At 44.0% G+C, this 17,178-nt stretch overlaps 1 long non-coding RNA gene across 8 annotated transcripts; it reads right to left on the reverse strand.

Moving 5' to 3' along the window:
- Nucleotides 1-13,035: 13,035 nt before the first annotated feature.
- On the reverse strand, nt 13,036-16,855 carry LOC115168984 (uncharacterized). Of its 8 annotated transcripts, none has more exons than XR_003870792.1 (6): nt 16,692-16,855; nt 15,071-15,800; nt 14,898-14,972; nt 14,486-14,542; nt 14,143-14,283; nt 13,036-13,613 (listed from the first exon to the last, which is right to left on the reverse strand). It is a non-coding gene; the product is annotated as an uncharacterized LOC115168984 (long non-coding RNA). The 8 variants fall into 8 exon arrangements; XR_003870791.1 differs by having other exon boundaries at nt 14,109-14,283; XR_003870790.1 differs by having other exon boundaries at nt 13,036-14,283; nt 15,071-15,797; nt 16,724-16,854.
- Between the last annotated feature and the right edge of the window lie 323 nt (nt 16,856-17,178).

Genomic DNA, 17,178 nt, shown 5'->3' on the forward strand with positions numbered 1-17,178 from the left:
ATGGACTGGCCCGCCCGTTCCCCAGACCTGAATCCAATTGAGTACATCTGGGACATCATGTCTTGCTCCATCCACCAACACCACGTTGCACCACAGACTGTCCAGGAGTTGGCGGATGCTTTAGTCCAGGTCTGGGAGGAGATCCCTCAGGAGACCATCCGCCACCTCATCAGGAGCATGCCCAGGCATTGTAGGGAGGTCATACAGGCACGTGGAGGCCACACACACTACTGAGCCTCATTTTGACTTGTTTTAAGGACATTACATCAAAGTTGGGTCAGCCTGTAGTGTGGTTTTCCACTTTAATTTTGAGTGTGACTCCAAATCCATACCTCCATGGGTTGATAAATTGGATTTCCATTGATTATTTTTGTGTGATTTTGTTGTCAGCACATTCAACTATGTAAAGAAAAAAGTATTTAATAAGATTATTTCATTCATTCAGATCTAGGATGTGTTATTTTAGTGTTCCCTTTATTTTTTTGAGCAGTGTAGTTTGCAGTAAAAATCATGAAAAGTTAAATTAATATTTTTGGGGTCATATGTGACCTCGTCCTCTGCAGTTCGGATAGCCATGATTGTACGCTCTGACTGCTCTTTTTAAATTGGTAAGCAAGCAATCTACTAGGCCTATTGCTATACTCATTGTCCAAATTCAGTTTGGCATTGGCTGCTTTAAGATGACTCCAGGAGGTGCTGTCTGGGGATTGTTTATGTACTTTTTCACAGCATTCCAGCTCCCTCTCAAGATCTAACCTGTGTGCTTCCATTGCTTTTTTCTTAGACGAAGCATATGCAATTAGATTACCTCTTAGTGTGGCTTTGGCAGTGTCCCGCATTGTGGCCGGAGAAACAGGAGAGTCTTTGTTGTCTTGTGTGTAGTTGTCTATCCATGTAGTTACCAATGTATGGAATGCTTGGTTTGATAACATGGAGGTGTTGAATTTACAGCTCTTTGACCTCGGAATGTTTTTGCAGAGGTCAAAGCGGAGGTGGAAAAAGGCGGGATCTGAAAGTGCTATGGGTCCGATTGTACACGTGGCTGAATTTATGAAACTCTTTGGGATAAAAATGTAATCTATACGGGAATAGGTGTTATGGACATTAGAGTAGTATGTATAGTCCATAGATGAGCTATTAGTCTCTCTCCAGATATCTATCAGTCCCATCTCTTTAGTAAGAGAGTTCAACATCTTTGCAGATCTAGGATTTGTGGAGGGGATTTGAGATGATTTGTCCAGGGTTGGGTTGAGGGTACAATTAAGATCTCCAGCCAGCGCTCCAAAGGAAACACAATGCTCATTGAACAGGGTTATCATTTTCGACATGAAAGCAGGAGTATCTGTGTTAGGGGCGTATATGTTTAAGATAGTAATTGGTTGCCCATACAGTGATCCAGTTATCAAAATAAATCTCCCCTCCGGATCAGATATGTTTTTGTCAGTTATGAATGGAACATGCTTATGGATAAGTATGGCTGTGCCTCTACTGTTTGATTTGAAAGATGAGAAATACACCTGTCCCACCCAGGCTCTGCGGAGTTTAGCATGTTCGGCATCACAGAGGTGTGTCTCTTGTAATAGCGCAATGACTGCTTTTTCCTTTTTTAGAGCACATAGTGTCTTTTTCCGTTTTATTGCATGACCTAGACCATGGCAGTTCCATGTCAGTAGATTTAAGATACTAGTCATCGTCATCGAACAGTAATCGAACTTTAGTGCAAGTCATCTCTGGGTAAAGGTGGATAATAGTTACAGCTGCGATCACATAAAATACAAATAAATGGTGTACATAAAATAACAATCACTGAACACCCCAGCCGAGTTCCCAAACAACTCGACATATCCCGTTGGATCTATTACCCCCCCGCTCAGTCTCAATTCTGTGTTCTGAAGAAAAAAAAAAAACAGGAACAGTTAGCAATGCACAACGTCTCCCCTCCCCACCAAAGAAATGCCTCGTCCTCTCCACCCCGCATTGAGTAAGTGACAACGTAAGTGACAACGATTTTTGCCACCTGTAGGACTCGTTCCTTGTCGGTGAATCTCAGGAAACGTATGGTGATTGGGCGCGGTGGTTGTCTGGCTGCTGGTGGGGGCCTCAGTGCTCGGTGAGCTCTCTCGAGTTCTATGGGCCTGTGGGCCTGTCGGTGTACAGGTGGAGCCACTCGGGAAGTTTGCAGGTAGTGGATCAGTGGCATGTTTCCCTCTTCTTTGTCGCCCAGATTTAATGGAACACAATTATTCCTTCGCCCCCTGTTTTCCAGGTCCACTGTTTTCTCTTCCAGATGCTCTATTTTCTTTTTAGCATATGCTATTGTTTCCATGGCGTCTGTCAGTGAATTGTCCATGGATAGGATTCGCTCCTCTGCCTCGTCCAGGCACCCCCGCGTTGATGGCAAAGCATTTTCCAGGGTTGTCACCTTGCCCCCTATTGCACTGAGCTGAGAGTTAATGCATTCTAATTTGATGTTGAGTTCTGTACGTTGGGATCTCAGCTCAGAAAGGATGTCTTCGACAGAGTGCGAGATTGGCATTTGTTGGGTCTCGGGGGGGGACGGATCCTCTTACTCCTGGCTAATGGCGTTAGATTTTTCTGAAGCTAGCTGCTTCTTGGAGGCTTTTTCCGCCGCTAATGTTCGAGTCCGGGTAAAAATGTCACCTGTAATGTTGCCTTTTGTAGCCGCCATGACTTTTTGACTAAAGCTAAAGGAGTTTAAACTTGAAGTGGAGGTAAGATTAAGAATTGGAAACTACTTGTGCGGAGCTCTTAGTTCATGCGGCAATCTCGTTCAAGGGTCACGTGATCCCCCCCTATTTTCTTTTTTTATTGATTTTATTTTCAATGAAAGTAGACAGCAGCTGATTGGCCCATTGACTGTATAGGGTCAACCATGAATAGTTTCCAAAAATATTTATTGTTTTTTGGTGGACCACAAGTTATATCCAAATAATTCAGGTAGCTAACATTACACAGAACTACCGGGACCATATGAAAAAATAAATATTGTATGTGTTACTGTAATTCAACGTTTAGCTGCCATAGTACACATGAAATGAAATAAACCATAATCATCGTCATCATTGAATCTTGGAGGGCTCTTTGCCATTTCCACTCAAGACCAGTTGGGGTCACACGAGTACTTTGTGATGGTGCATGTACACTAGATAGCGGTAAATTGCCATGTGCCGCTTAGGCCGCCCATTGTGACTCGCTTGTGGGCGTGCTGGCAGCATATGGCAGCATATAGCAGCACGTTCGATTGTGCGTCAAGAATTCAGCATAGCAAGTTTGTATGAAGGTCTGGTTATTAAATGGGTACATAGTTCAATAGTAATATCCTCTAAAACTCTCTGGTGACAAACAAACTTTGCTGCCCTGTTTCCAATTGTCCACATGGCTGGGAGAACCTATTCAAGTAAGTAAATACATTTTGCAAATGTGTGTAGTAATCCACAATGACCTGGTAATGTAAAAGTCTAGTAATTACATTGTCTTCCATATTCCTACAGATACCATGTAATTGGAGATTCCTTCAAAATTATTGCCTACAGTTACTGTGTAGGGCACTGCAAGGTTGAGTGACCAGGGCCATCTGGGACTGCCTCCTGGAGGAATTCAGGTGTGTGAAGGCTACCTGTGTCCTGAATAACTTCATGAGGATGGACACGAGGACCAGGAGGGGACCTGCAGCTCGCCGCTGTGTTCCAGAGGAGAAGTCTGGTGCTCTGCAGGATGTTTCAAGGATGGGGTCCAACAACGCAGCAAGAGGCAATCCGTGTGCAGGAGATCTTCACCTCCTACTTCTTCAAAGAGGGTGCTGTTCCCTGGCAACACCATAGACTACACTATGCACAACCAAAGGCTATGTTATTAAGTGCCATCCACATTGCAATACGAGTATTCTTCCATTTACTTAGCTTTTTTAACTAGATTTATTCAATTCCCAGTTTCTCTCACTTTGATTTCTACTTCTCAGGTGAGGGTGCTGTTTAGGTAAGTGTGTGATGTCTGTACAAAAACAAAACAGGCTATTTTAAATCAGCCATATTGAAAAAATGTAGAACAATTAGACACCCTATAACTCACACCCTCATGTATCAATCTGATTGATGGATTGTGTTGTGCAGTATGCAGGCTCAGGTGTATACACTACCGTTCAAAAGTTTGGGGTCACTTAGAAATATCCTTGTTTTTGAAAGATAAGCACAATTTTTGCCCATTTAAAATAACATAAAATTGATCAGAAATACAGTGAAGACATTGTTAATGTTGTAAATGACTATTGTAGCTGGAAACGGCTGACTTTTAATGGAATATCTACATAGGCATACAGAGGCCCATTATCAGCAACCATCACTCCTGTGTTCCAATGGCACATTGTGTTAGCTAATCCAAGTTTATAATTTTAAAAGGCTTATTGATCATTAGAAAACCCTTTTGCAATTATGTTAGCACAGCTGAAAACTGTAGTGCTGATTAAAGAAGCAATAAAACTGGCCTTCTTTAGACAAGTTGAGTATCTGGAGCATCAACATTTGTGGGTTTGATTACAGGCTCAAAATGGCCAGAAACAGAGAACTTTCCCAGAATTTTGAACGGTAGTGTATGTCCAGTGAGTAACCCTCATGATACACTAGCACAGGATGCCGCGCGGTGAAACACCGCTCCCCATTCATTTCAATGGAAGGAAAGCGGAGAGGGTAGGGACAATTGGGCGGTGCGAAGGTGGCGTGGGAGGCGGTGAAAAATATCAACTTTTGGAACACGCTGTTGTACACGTCAATCCAGAGCATCCCAAACATGCTCAATGGGTGACATGTCTGGTGAGTATGCAGGTCATGGAAGAACTGGGACATTTTCAGCTTCCAGGAATTGTGTACAGATGCTTACAATATGGGGCTGTGCATTATCATGGTGAAATGTGAGGTGAGTGCAGCTGATGAATGGCAAGGATCTGTATTCAATGCATTCAAATTGCCATTGATAAAATGCAATTGTGTTCCTTGTCCATAGCTTATGCCTCCAAATACCATAACCCCACCGCCACCATGGGGCACTCTGTTCACAAAGTTGATATCAGCAAACCGCTCACCATACATATGCCCAGTAAGGTTGAAACCGAGATTCATCCGTGAAGAGCACACTTCTCCAGCCTGCCAGTGGCCATCGAAGGTTAGCATTTGCCCACTGAAGTCGGTTACAATGCCGAACTACAGTCAGGCCAAGACCCTGGTGAGGACGACGAGCACGCAGATAAACTTACCCGAGATGGTTTCTGACATTTTCTGCATAAATTCTTCCATTGTGCAAACCCACAGTTTCATCAGCTGTCCTGGTGGCTCGTCTCAGACCACCCCGCAGGTGAAGAAGCCACGTGGAGGTCATGGGCTGGCTTGGTTACACGTGGTCTGCGGTTGTGAGGCCTGTTGGACGTACTGCCAAATTCTGTAAATTAAGTTGGAGGTGGTTTATGGTAGAGAAATTAACGTTAAATTCTCTGACAACAGTTCTGGTGGATATTCCTGCAGTCAGCACGTCAATTCCACGCTCCCTCAACTTAAGACATCTGTGGCATTGTGTTGTGACAAAACAGCACATTTTAGAGAGGCCTTTCATTGTCCCCAGCACAAGGTGCACAGGTGTTGTGATCATGTTTAAATCAGCTTCTTCATATCCCACACCTGTCAGGTGGATGGATTATCTTGACAAAGTAGAAATGCTCACTAACAGGGATGTAAACAAATTTGTGCACAACATTTGAGAGAAATGAGCTGTTTGTGCTTATGGAACATTTATGGGATCTTTTATTTCAGCTCATTAAACATGGGAACAACACTTTACATGTTTGTTACGTTCCCCAGTTTCTGTGTTGCTGTGGGTTTGTATGTGTGTCTATTTCAGGAAATGGCTTCCTGGATTTCTAAAGCAGCTGATTGGTGTTCTGACCCCTCCCTCTCGTCAGGGGATACAGCTGTTTCTTCAATTACCAACTCCTTCTCCAGCTTGATAAAAGCCAGTGTTCCTTCTCTCAGAGAGGAGAGTTTTTTTTTTTGAATGTCCTGTGTTGGTTGTTGTGGCGGTTAGTAAAGCTTTTTTTAAATATCATTTTGTAGGTGCTCCTTCAGAGATATGTGTATGACAATAGGACTTAGTGTTTGTGGTTATTGAAATTTCACGCTTAAAGTATTGGTAAATTATTCTGTGTTTCATTTGTTCCTGGGGGGGAAGGGGAACGTACCTTGGGAGTGTTTAGGCAAGATTTAAATCGGTCTATGCACACTAAGTAAGACCTGGGTGGACCATCCCTTGTATTTTGGTTAGCGTGCCAGGTGGTGCTGAAGGTTAGGTTAGAAGTGGGAAGATAGAGGGGATTCCTTAACTTTTACTTTCTGTGCTTTGGTTCCGTCCAGCCCCCTTTCCCCACATTACCATGTTAGGAATAATAAATTCCCTGTAAACAATATTTTTCTCTGGCTCTGTCGTCCTACCCCGCACCTAACGATCACATACTTTTTTCACTCCACAGGGAGTTGAGATGCAGAGGGGTGTTGCGTTCCCTCCAATAGGTGTACGTAACAATGTCACAGGAAGGCCAAAAATATCATCAAGGACAACAACCACCCTAGCCACTGCCTGTTCACCCCGCTATCATCCAGAAGGTGAGGTCAGTACAGGTGCATCAAAGCTGGGACCGAGAGACTGAAAAACAGCTTCTATCTCAAGGCCTATATAAAAAATATCATTAATCCCAACAAGCCTACTCCAGGTCACTCGCATTGACTGCACTTTTCCCAGCATGTCATGGTTCCACCTCTCACCAGAGGGCGGTAGAGACCGTCCTAGAGACATTAACGACACTCAGGTGTCCTATTTACTCTATGAATTCCCTGTTTAAAGAGGTGTGTTTTCTGTTCTTTGCTGAAGCTTGAATTATGTGCCGTGTGCGCTTGTCTCCTGAGTGAGTTTTCGAGACTTAGTGTTTGTTGTTTTCCCAGTGTTACTGTGATCCGTCCGTTACTTTTTCTCAGTGAAGTATTATGTTTATCCTTAACCACTGATTCCTCATCTGGTCTCTTCTCTGCACCTGGGTCCAACCTCACCATGTCACAGCAAGCTTCAGCCCACAACATGGACCCAGCAGAGACCACCCAGATTAAGAATGTTGTAACCCATCAAGGAGCACTGCTGGGGCGGCAGCAAGAACAACTCTTGCAGATATCCGGGCACTTACCGACTCCCTCCAACCCCAGCCCAGGAGGAGCCAATGCACAAGTCTCATCACCCAGTGCTACAGGCGTCGCTGTAGTTCCTCCAGGGAACCTGCACCGGGATCACAATATCCCAGCCCCTGAGCGGTATGACGGCCACCAGGGAGGATGCAAGGGGTTCCTCACCCAGTGCTCTCTGGTGTTCGAGTTACAGTCCTCCTCGTTCCACACCGATCGGGCCATGATCGCCACCATCCTGCAGCTCTATATTAGCCTTCACTGTCGAGCTGCGACGAGTCTTCGACCACCCAGTTGACAGATGAGAAGTGGCCAACTGTTCAACATCCGCCAAGGAGAATGATGGAATGCTGCATCAGATGACCTGGCCTCCACAATAACCTGACCTCAACCTAATTGAGGTGGTTTGGGATGCGTTGGACCGCAGAGTGAAGGGAAAAGCAGCCAACAAGTGCACAGCGTATGTGGGAACTCCTTCAAAACTGTTGGAAAAGCATTCCAGGTGACGCTGGCTGAGAGAATGCCAAGAGTGTGCAAAGCTGTGATCAAGGCAAAGGGCAGCTACTTTGAAGAATCTAAAATATTAAATATGTTTTGATTTGTTTAACACTTTTGGGTTGCTACATGATTCCATATGTGTTAATAGTTTTGATGTCTTCTATTATTCTACAATGTAAAAATAAAGAAACCCTTGAATGAGTAGGTGTCCAAACGTTTGACTGGTACTGTAGGTATTACCGACTCTGTCAGGGAGAGGTTGAAAATGACACCGAAGACACTTGCCAGTTGGTCCGTGCGTGCTTTGAGTACACGTCCTGGTAATCTATCTGGCCCTGCGGCTTTGAACGTTGACCTGTTTAAAGGTCTTGCTGACATCGGCTACGGAGAGCGTGAACACGCAGTCATGCGGAACAGCTGGTGCTCTCACGCATGCGTCAGTGTTGCTTGCCTTGAAGCGAGAATCAAAGGCATTTAGTTCATCTGGAAGGCTCGTGTCACAGGGCAGCTCGTGACTGGGTTTCCCTTTGTAGTCCGTAATAGCTTTGAAGCCCTGCCACATCCGACGAGTGTCAGAGCCGGTGTAGTAGGATTCAATCTTAGTCCTGTGATCCTTTGCATGTTTGATGGTTCGTCTGAGGGCATAGAGAAATGTCTTAAGCGTCCGGATTAGTGTCCCGCTCCTTGAAAGTGGCAGCTCTAGCTTTTAGCTCGGTGCGGATGTTGCCTGTAATCCATGGCTTCTTGTTGGGATATGTACATATGGGGATTTCGATGCACTTATTGATGAAGCCGGTGACTGATGTGGTATACTCAATGTCATTGGATGAATCCCAGAACATATTCCAGTCTGTGCTAGCAAAAGTCCAGTAGCATAGCATCCGCGTCATTTGACCTCTTACATATTGAGTGAGTCACTGGTAGTTTTTGCTTGTAAGCAGGAATCAGGAGGACAGAATTATGGTCAGATTTGCAAAATGGAGGGAGAGCTTTGTATGCGTCTCTGTGGGGTAAAGGTGGTCTAGAGTTTTTCCTCTGGTTGCACATGTGACATGCTGGTAGAAATTAGGTAAAATTGATTGAAGTTTCCTGCATTAAAGTCCCCGGCCACTAGGAGCGCAGCTTCTGGATGAGCATTTTGTTTGCTTATGGCCTTACAGCTCGTTGAGTGCGGTCTTAGTGCCAGCATCGGTTTGTGGTGGTAAATAGACGGCTATGAATAATATAGATGAGATCTCTTAGTAGGTAGTGTGGTCTACAGCTTATCATGAGGCATTCTACCTCAGGTGAGCAATACCTCGAGACTTCTTTAATATTAGACATCGTGCACCAGCAGTTATTGACAGACCCACACCCCCTATAGAAGAACTATCTTCGAAGTAATGACTCAGGACGTCGGGTTGTGAAATGAAAGCTTCTTTTAGTAATAATACTAGTTCACGTTACAATTAACAACTTTAGATTCTACAAAACAATAAAAGAAAGTTGCTAGCGAAAGTTGGGTTAATCACTTGTACATAACTGCCGCGTTTTACTACCTGTCGCAAGGCATTCTGGTACTTGCAGTCAATAGTGTAATCCAATACAACAGAAGTATGTAGTTCTCCCAATCTCATCATACGAATTCTAATACAATTACATATGTAAATAACTCTAAAGAAAATATCTTTAGATACAGGTCAATGAATTAACTGTATACATTAACTCTGTAACCCATTAAAAGTTACAACACCCCCGCCCCTCGTCTTACCAGATGTAGCTGCTCTGTCCTGCAAACGCATGGAAAATTCACCCAGCTTTTTATTATCTGTGTTGTCTTTTAGCCACGCCTTGTGAAACATAAGATATTCGTTTTTTTAATGTTCAGTTGGTAGTATATTATTTTTTAATTTTTATTTTAAAAAATTGTTGTATTTTTCACCCCTTTTTCTCCCCAGTTTCGTGGTATCCAATTGGTAGTAGTTACAGTCTTGTCTCATCGCTGCAACTCCCATACGGACTCGGGAGAGGCGAAGGTCGAAAGCCATGCGTCCCCCGAAACACAACACAACCAAGCTGCACTGCTTCTTGACACAATGTCCATCCAACCCAGAAGTCAGCCGCACCAATGTGTCGGAGGAAACACCGTACACCTGCCAGTGTGCACTGCGCCCGGCCCGCCACAGGAGACACTAGTGCGCGATGAGACAAGGATGTCCCTGCCAGCCAAACCCTCCCTAACCCGGACGATGCTGGGCCAATTGTGCGCCGCCTCATAGGCCTCCCAGTCGCAGCCGGCTGCGACAGAGCCTGGACTCAAACCCAGAATCTCTAGTGGCACAGCTAGCACTGCGATGCAGTGCCTTAGACCACTGCGCCACCCGGGAGGCCTGGTAGTATATTCTTAGTCGTAGATCGTCCAGTTTGTTTTCCAATGATTGCATGTTGGCCAATAACACAGAGGGTATTGGTGGTTTACCTACTCATCTGTGAATTCCTACAAGGCACCACACCCTCCTCCATTTTTCTCAGTCTTTTCTTCACTCGGATGACAGGGATTTGGGCCTTGTCTCGACAAAGCAGTATATCCTTCACGTCGGATTCATTAAAAAAAACCTTTGTCCAGTTTGAGGTGAGTAATCTCTGTTATGATGTCCGGAAGCTCTTTTCGTTTACGAGACGGTAGCAGCAACATTATGCACAAAATGAGTTACAAATAATGCGGGGAAAAAATAGCACATTTGGTTAGGAGCCGTGTAATGGCAGCTATCCCCTCCGGCGCCATATGTCCTTTTTTTCTTCTCTTTTTTTTCACATCTTCAGAGTTATGTACAACAGCTATTTTCTCCAACCATGGGTAAGATAGCCAAAACCCTACATTGCTGCTATTGTAACAGTGTAGGTTCCGTCCCTCTCTTCGCCCCAACCCGGGCTCGAACCAGGGACCCTTGCACACATCAACAACTGACACCCACCGAAGCAACGTTACCCATCGCGCCACAAGAGCCACGGCCCTTGCAACGCAAGGGGAACAACCACTTCAGGTCTCAGAGCGAGTGACATCACCGATTGAAACGCTATTAGCGCGCACCACCGCTAACTAACTAGCCATTTCACATCAGTTACACTCACCCCCCTTTGACCTCCTTTTCTCAGAGCGAGTGACGTCACCGATTGAAACGCTATTAGCGCGCACCACCGCTAACTAACTAGCCATTTCACATCAGTTACACTCACCCCCCTTTGACAAAAGCCACGGCCCTTGCAACGCAAGGGGAACAACCACTTCAGGTCTCAGAGCGAGTGACGTCACCGATTGAAACGCTATTAGCGCGCACCACCGCTAACTAACTAGCCATTTCACATCAGTTACACTATGTCCCGATTCTTGAGATGCATCCAGCTGCTGTCCCATAGCCTAGTCGCATGTCACTAAAACGTACTATTCTGTACATAAGTCCGTGCCTTGCCAAGTTACTTTACATAATTTTCTTCTTCCATTTGGGTGTAACCAGCTCACAGACACAATGATGATACTAGCAAAGAGTCTTGCTAGCAGATGTCACAGGTAAGAACATTATTTGATTATTGATTTATTGATGTCAGCCTTTAAGTGGATAATCATTTTCCAGCTCTTAAGGTAGCTGGCTATGACTAGTTAGCTAGTTATATTGTTGGCGCTCCTCTGGCTGGCTATAGTTAGTTAGCTAGTAACATTAGCTAGCTAGTAACATTGTTAGCTAGCTAGCTTACTAGCTACACAATGTGCTATCGTAGGGCTTGAAATAAAATTATTGCACATTTGAAATTGGATCAGAAACAGTCATTCACACCCCTTGACTTTTTCCACATTTTGTTGTGTTACAGCTGGAATTTTTTATTAATTCAATTGAGATTGTCACTGGTCTACACACAATACCCCATAATGTCAAAGTGGAATATTGTTTTTAGAAATGTTTACGAATTCATAAAAAATTAAAAGCTGGAATGTCTTGAGTCAATAAGTATTCAACACCTTTGTTATGACCAGCTTAAATAAGTTCAGGAGTAAGTAAATTGCTTATTAAGTTGCATGGACTCACTCTGTGTTCAATTGTGTTTAATGTGATTTTTGAATCACTACCTCATAACTGTACCCCACACATACAATTACACTGAGTGCACAAAACATTAGGAACACCTTCCTAATATTGAGTTTCACCCCCTTTTGCCCTCAGAACAGCCTCAATTCATTGGGACATGTACTATACAAGGTGTAAGAAGTGATGCTGGCCCATGTTGACTCCAATGATTCCCACAGGAATCAGGTTGGCTGGATGTGCTTTGGCTGGTGGACCATTCTTAAATTGCCCTTTAAGCTTGGCGAACACCACTTTTCATAAAACACTAATCTTAATTTCAATGTATGATTATCTTTTATCTTTACTCAAAACGTGTTCACTCGCTTATGGAGTTAAGTTTCCATTTAAATCTCGTAACACGTAACAACCACAAACACCAGCACATTCGATTTATCCCCAAAACATGTAGGCTAAGCACAGTATGTAAGATTCATAGAGCTGAGTCCTTAGTTGCAATTTCCAAGTAGAACCACTTCTCATCCCACCTTAACGTGAATGTTGTGGTAGAGTGCTTTTGGCCTGAAAAGTTGCGCTTTCAACACAGTCCAATCACCGTTGCTTGCAGTCGCTAAGCCGACAATGTCATGGGCTTTGCTTATCTGATCTGCTGGATCTTCGTTGCGTCGTTACCCGCGGTGGTCTTGTTCTCTCTCCTACCCGTGTTGAGCAGGCGAGTTCTCACTGTAGCTCTCTTCACGACAACAGACACAGGTTGGTTCCTTGAAACGGGCGTTTATTGCCTTGCACGTCTTTTTCTCCGATGCATCCACGTCACGCCGTGAGAACTCGTTGGCTGCTTGTCCTGAAGAGATTATTGAATCCTTAAAAAGTCCCTTGAAAGTCCCTTTACCTTCTTTCTTAGCCTCTGCCATCAACAATTATGACTCAGACTAAGATCTGCTTAAGTTAGATTGCACACAGTCAATTAACAAATTCCGTAGCAGTAACAAAACAGAGAACGTTAGTTCCGGGATGGAACATAAAAACACAAACAATGGCCTAACCTTAATTTACCTGTTACATCACATTTAAATTCTTATCTATACATCAATAAATAATGTATTTATTTACTACATCAAATAAACCATGAATTATGTATTAATCATGCATCGTGAACACAGCATCTATGTAACACCACTTACACTCACCCTGATTCTTGAGGGTTGAAGACAGTGAAAAATGATCATTAAGTAAATGGGACTTTTCAATTCTTGAATAAAAAACATTTAATGAACATGAATTGAAATACAATTGACTTGAGCATCAGAGTAGGCAGGCTGACTGGCTAGCACTGAAGGCCCTCTGCCTCTACCTCTTTGTGGTTCATCTCAACCAAGAGGTTGGGTTGGTTGTCTTTCTCTCTGTGGGTGTGAATCACTATGACCTCTCCCTCTGCCTGCCATTTGGCTGATCAGAAGCCTTCTGCTCTTTCTTGCTCACATTAACAGGAGGAATGGCCTCTGGGGTAACCTCCTCCTCTATCTAACGCCTCTTCCACCTCCTCTTTCTGACTGTGTTCGACTGAGGTCACTCGTTCTCTCTCCCTGGGTGTTGGATAGTTCCTCCTCCTCTGTGTCTTTGTGAGTTTGGAGGGAGTTACCCTGTTCCGGCTCCCTCTAAGGGTGTGCACCTTAATCTCTTTCGGTGTGTTGAGGGGTTCAGTGGTTTTGGAGGGAGTCTGAAATTCGATCTCTAGCGATGAGTGTGGGGGCTGTCCCGTGGTGGTGTCCCCCTCCCCCATAAGGAAGAGCCACTGAGACATGTGATGAGTCCAAGGAAGATCACTCTGCAAGGACGGGATAGGACACAACACTGCTGCTCATTCATATTCAAACACACCTCAGAGTATGGACACCAACATGGATCCCCCCCCCCAGAATCATACATTCGACAACCACCTCTTCCCCCACATGTACTGATCCCCCACCCCAAACATGTTGAGTCAATTCCAGATGCTGGAATGGTGCTGGAATGCAGGTCCAGTAGGGCCTAGTATGTAATGATGTGATACCATGTGTACCCCATATCCTGTGTTTGTGTTGATGTTTCTTACATTTTATTTAACTTTTATTTAAACAGGGAGTGAAGACAAAATATGCCAGGGGGTACCAGTTTGTGTCAAGAACTGCAACGCTGCTGGGTTTTTTATGCTGAACAGTTTCCCGTGTGTATCAAGAATGGTCCACCACTCAAAAGACATACAGCCAACTTGACACAACTGTGGGAAGCATTGGAGTCAACATGGCCCAGCATCCGTGTGAATGTTTTGTACACTCAGTACATTAATAGTATTGGTACTGTGTTCTTGCCGTAACCTGTAAAGCTGGAGCAGCCTGTGAGGCAGGGGGAGGTGTAGGTGATGCCGTTGTCTGAACACACAGGGTCCCACTCCCCAGCCAAGCAGGAGCAGTCTCTGTTACACTCTGACAACAGGCTGCCATCATACACCAGGGGACCTGGGGGACAGAGAAAATGGCTGGTAATAATGATGTTTAAATAATTGTTGCTGAACTAACATTGGCATAGGCACTGTGACAAAACAGCCAGGAATCCTGGCTCAGTAACAACCATACTGTATATTCCCACAAGAGGGAGCCCCGGCACAAGCCCCACCGCACGCACAGGCAGGTTCAACTCACCTGGAAAAGTTATACTCACACGTCTTTAGTGCTACCAGTGTGCTGGAGTTTCATTTCCACTCATGTTCTTACAAACCTACAGGGGATGGGAGAGAACAAAAAAGTGTATTAAATGCCATTCAACATCAGTACTGACAGGAGGGAACATTTCAGTTGGAGCATGTCCAGGTTTCTATGGCTTTGTTGAGACAGGCAGCCCAATTCAGTAATTGTTTTGAGTAATTGGTCTTTTGACCAGATATGCTCTGAAAAAGAGCTGATGCGAAAATATCTAATGTGATTGGTCAAAAGACCAATTAGTGGAAAAAATATCAGAATTGGGCTGCCTGTCTAAACGCATCCCTTGTCTCTCTGTCTCTGACCCAAACCTCAGTCCTTGCATCGATTACAGAGGGCTGAAAAGGATTAGGATCAAGAATCGTTACCCCTACCCGATGTCCGCCGCCTTGGAGTTGGCCCTAGGAGCCCAATTCTTCACCAAACTGGACCTCCGCAACGCTTAAAATCTGGTGAGAATCAGGGAGGGAGATGAGTGGAAAACTGCCTTTAACACCCCTAGTGGTCACTGAGTATTTAGTCATGACCTTCGGAATATCGAACTCACCGGCAGTCTTTCAAGCATTGATCAATGACACTCTTAGGGATATGTTGAATCGGATCGTCTTTGTTTACCTCGACGACATCCTGATCTTCTCCAAAACCCCTTCCGGAACACATAAGGCCCTGTCCCACCTCACTCAAGCCGGTATTTGCTGGAATCCCGAGGCTGACAGGGCATTCATAGAGCTCAAGGGACGTTTCACCTCCTAACCCATTCCTCGTTCATCCTGATCCTACTCGTCCCTTTGTGGTAGAGGTGGACGCCTCGGACACCGGAGCTGGTGCGGTCCTTTCACAGTGGAACGAGGAACGAGGAGGACAAGAAACTGCACCCATGCACAGTTTTTTTTTTAACCTAAAATGGCATATCAGTTTGGATACTAGGCTGCAACAACATAGCTGCACATAAAACAATGTTAGGGGTTTGATAGTAGAGTCATGGACAAACGCCAGTCAATCAATTAATAGGAACAACTATAAAACTGGACAGTATTGAGAGCAGACTGATTGAACCACAAAAAAAATGGATCATACTGTAGTCTGTATCTGGTTTTTACTACATGAATTCTCAAGCAACTCAATGTTATTGTTGATACCCATCTCAAAGCTGCCGTCTATGAGTCCGATGAGAGAGCTGGACAGGTCAAAGTGTCTCTCTGAGTGATGGCACTCTTCATGTAGGTCCCTGACAGAGCTTTGGTGAAGTAGGCGAACGACAGGGCCACGATGAACTGCTGACAAACACAAGAGAGAGAGAACATTAGTGTGTGTTTGTCCGTGTGTATGTGCATGCGTGGATGTGTGTGCAGACAAAGTGCATGTGTAGCTGAGGTGGCCTGCAATAGTAAAAAGAACGGACACAAGTTTATGTCTGCTAAGTTCTGCCGCTTTCTTTATTCTGAAGAATGTTTTTTTTCTCTTGTTCAACTGTGTATTTTCTTGTTAGTACTTTGAAAATATTCACATCAAACAAGTGCACACTTTAAATTACACAACATAAATGCACTTTACCTAAAGCAGAATTCAAAAATGTTCCAAAAATAACCCTGTCTTAGTGTATGGTTTCACATGAAAACCACAATGTATTTCACATTCATACAATAGAAACATCTATATATGAAACCGTAAATAACTGAATGTTTTTCTATATACCACTACCTCTATAGAAAACTGACAACAATACATTCAGCTTTAAGATAGTGGCACCTCCAGAAAATCGTCCCTCTCACACTGTATGCACTAAAAGTCCACCAGACTGAGCGTGCTCGGCCAGTTTACCAGCTAGTGAGCACAATTTTACACCAAAAAACCAATAACATTTAAAACCAACTCAGAAATCCCTAACAAATGTAATTCTTTATAAAAAAATCTCGTAGACAAAATCCAGTACAAGTAAGCTACTCAGTAAACATAGTCTCTGTGACTTGTAAATCGTTATTTACCTCAGCTAGCATCAAGCTAACATATACTCTCACTCAATGTAAATCACGTCCTTCTCTCACTCAGTTCGACACAAAGCCAAAACAAGACCTTTCCTAACGTGATAATACCTTGACAAAGTTGTTAAATAGCATGTTATTACATATTGTGTATATAATTGAACGTTTGGAAGTTCTGTTACATACCTGTAATAGTAAAAAGAACAGACCCAGTTTACCTCAGTAAAGTTCTGATCCTTATTCTGCAGAATGGTGAGCGCTGGGCCAGAACTTGCTGTTTCTCCTGCTACAACAGTGCAACACCGCCATCTATTGGCCTGATGGACTGCTAACGCAAAAGTATGTAGAAAAAACAATTTAGATTAATTAAGACAAATACATAAACAATTTGGCGGGGGAGGGGGGGGTATAATAAATGGGTGTCTGTTTTTAGTGACTTTGTTTTCAACCCATTACACATGCACAATCATACCTGTGCGTTTTAAAGCATTATTAATTAAGAACCTTGAGTGTGGAACTGCATGGACGTTTGGTGGCCTGCTTGTCAGGGACACACAGTTCCTGTTGGCTGGTCAGCTTTGCTCTGTCCTCTGCTGAATCACCCATCCTATCCAGTCAGATACGCAAAAAACACATACATTTCACATGTGAACACGGGAAGTGATCCAAAAAC

The sequence above is a fragment of the Salmo trutta genome, chromosome 30 (genome assembly GCF_901001165.1).
Source record: "Salmo trutta chromosome 30, fSalTru1.1, whole genome shotgun sequence".
Lineage (NCBI taxonomy): Eukaryota > Metazoa > Chordata > Actinopteri > Salmoniformes > Salmonidae > Salmo > Salmo trutta.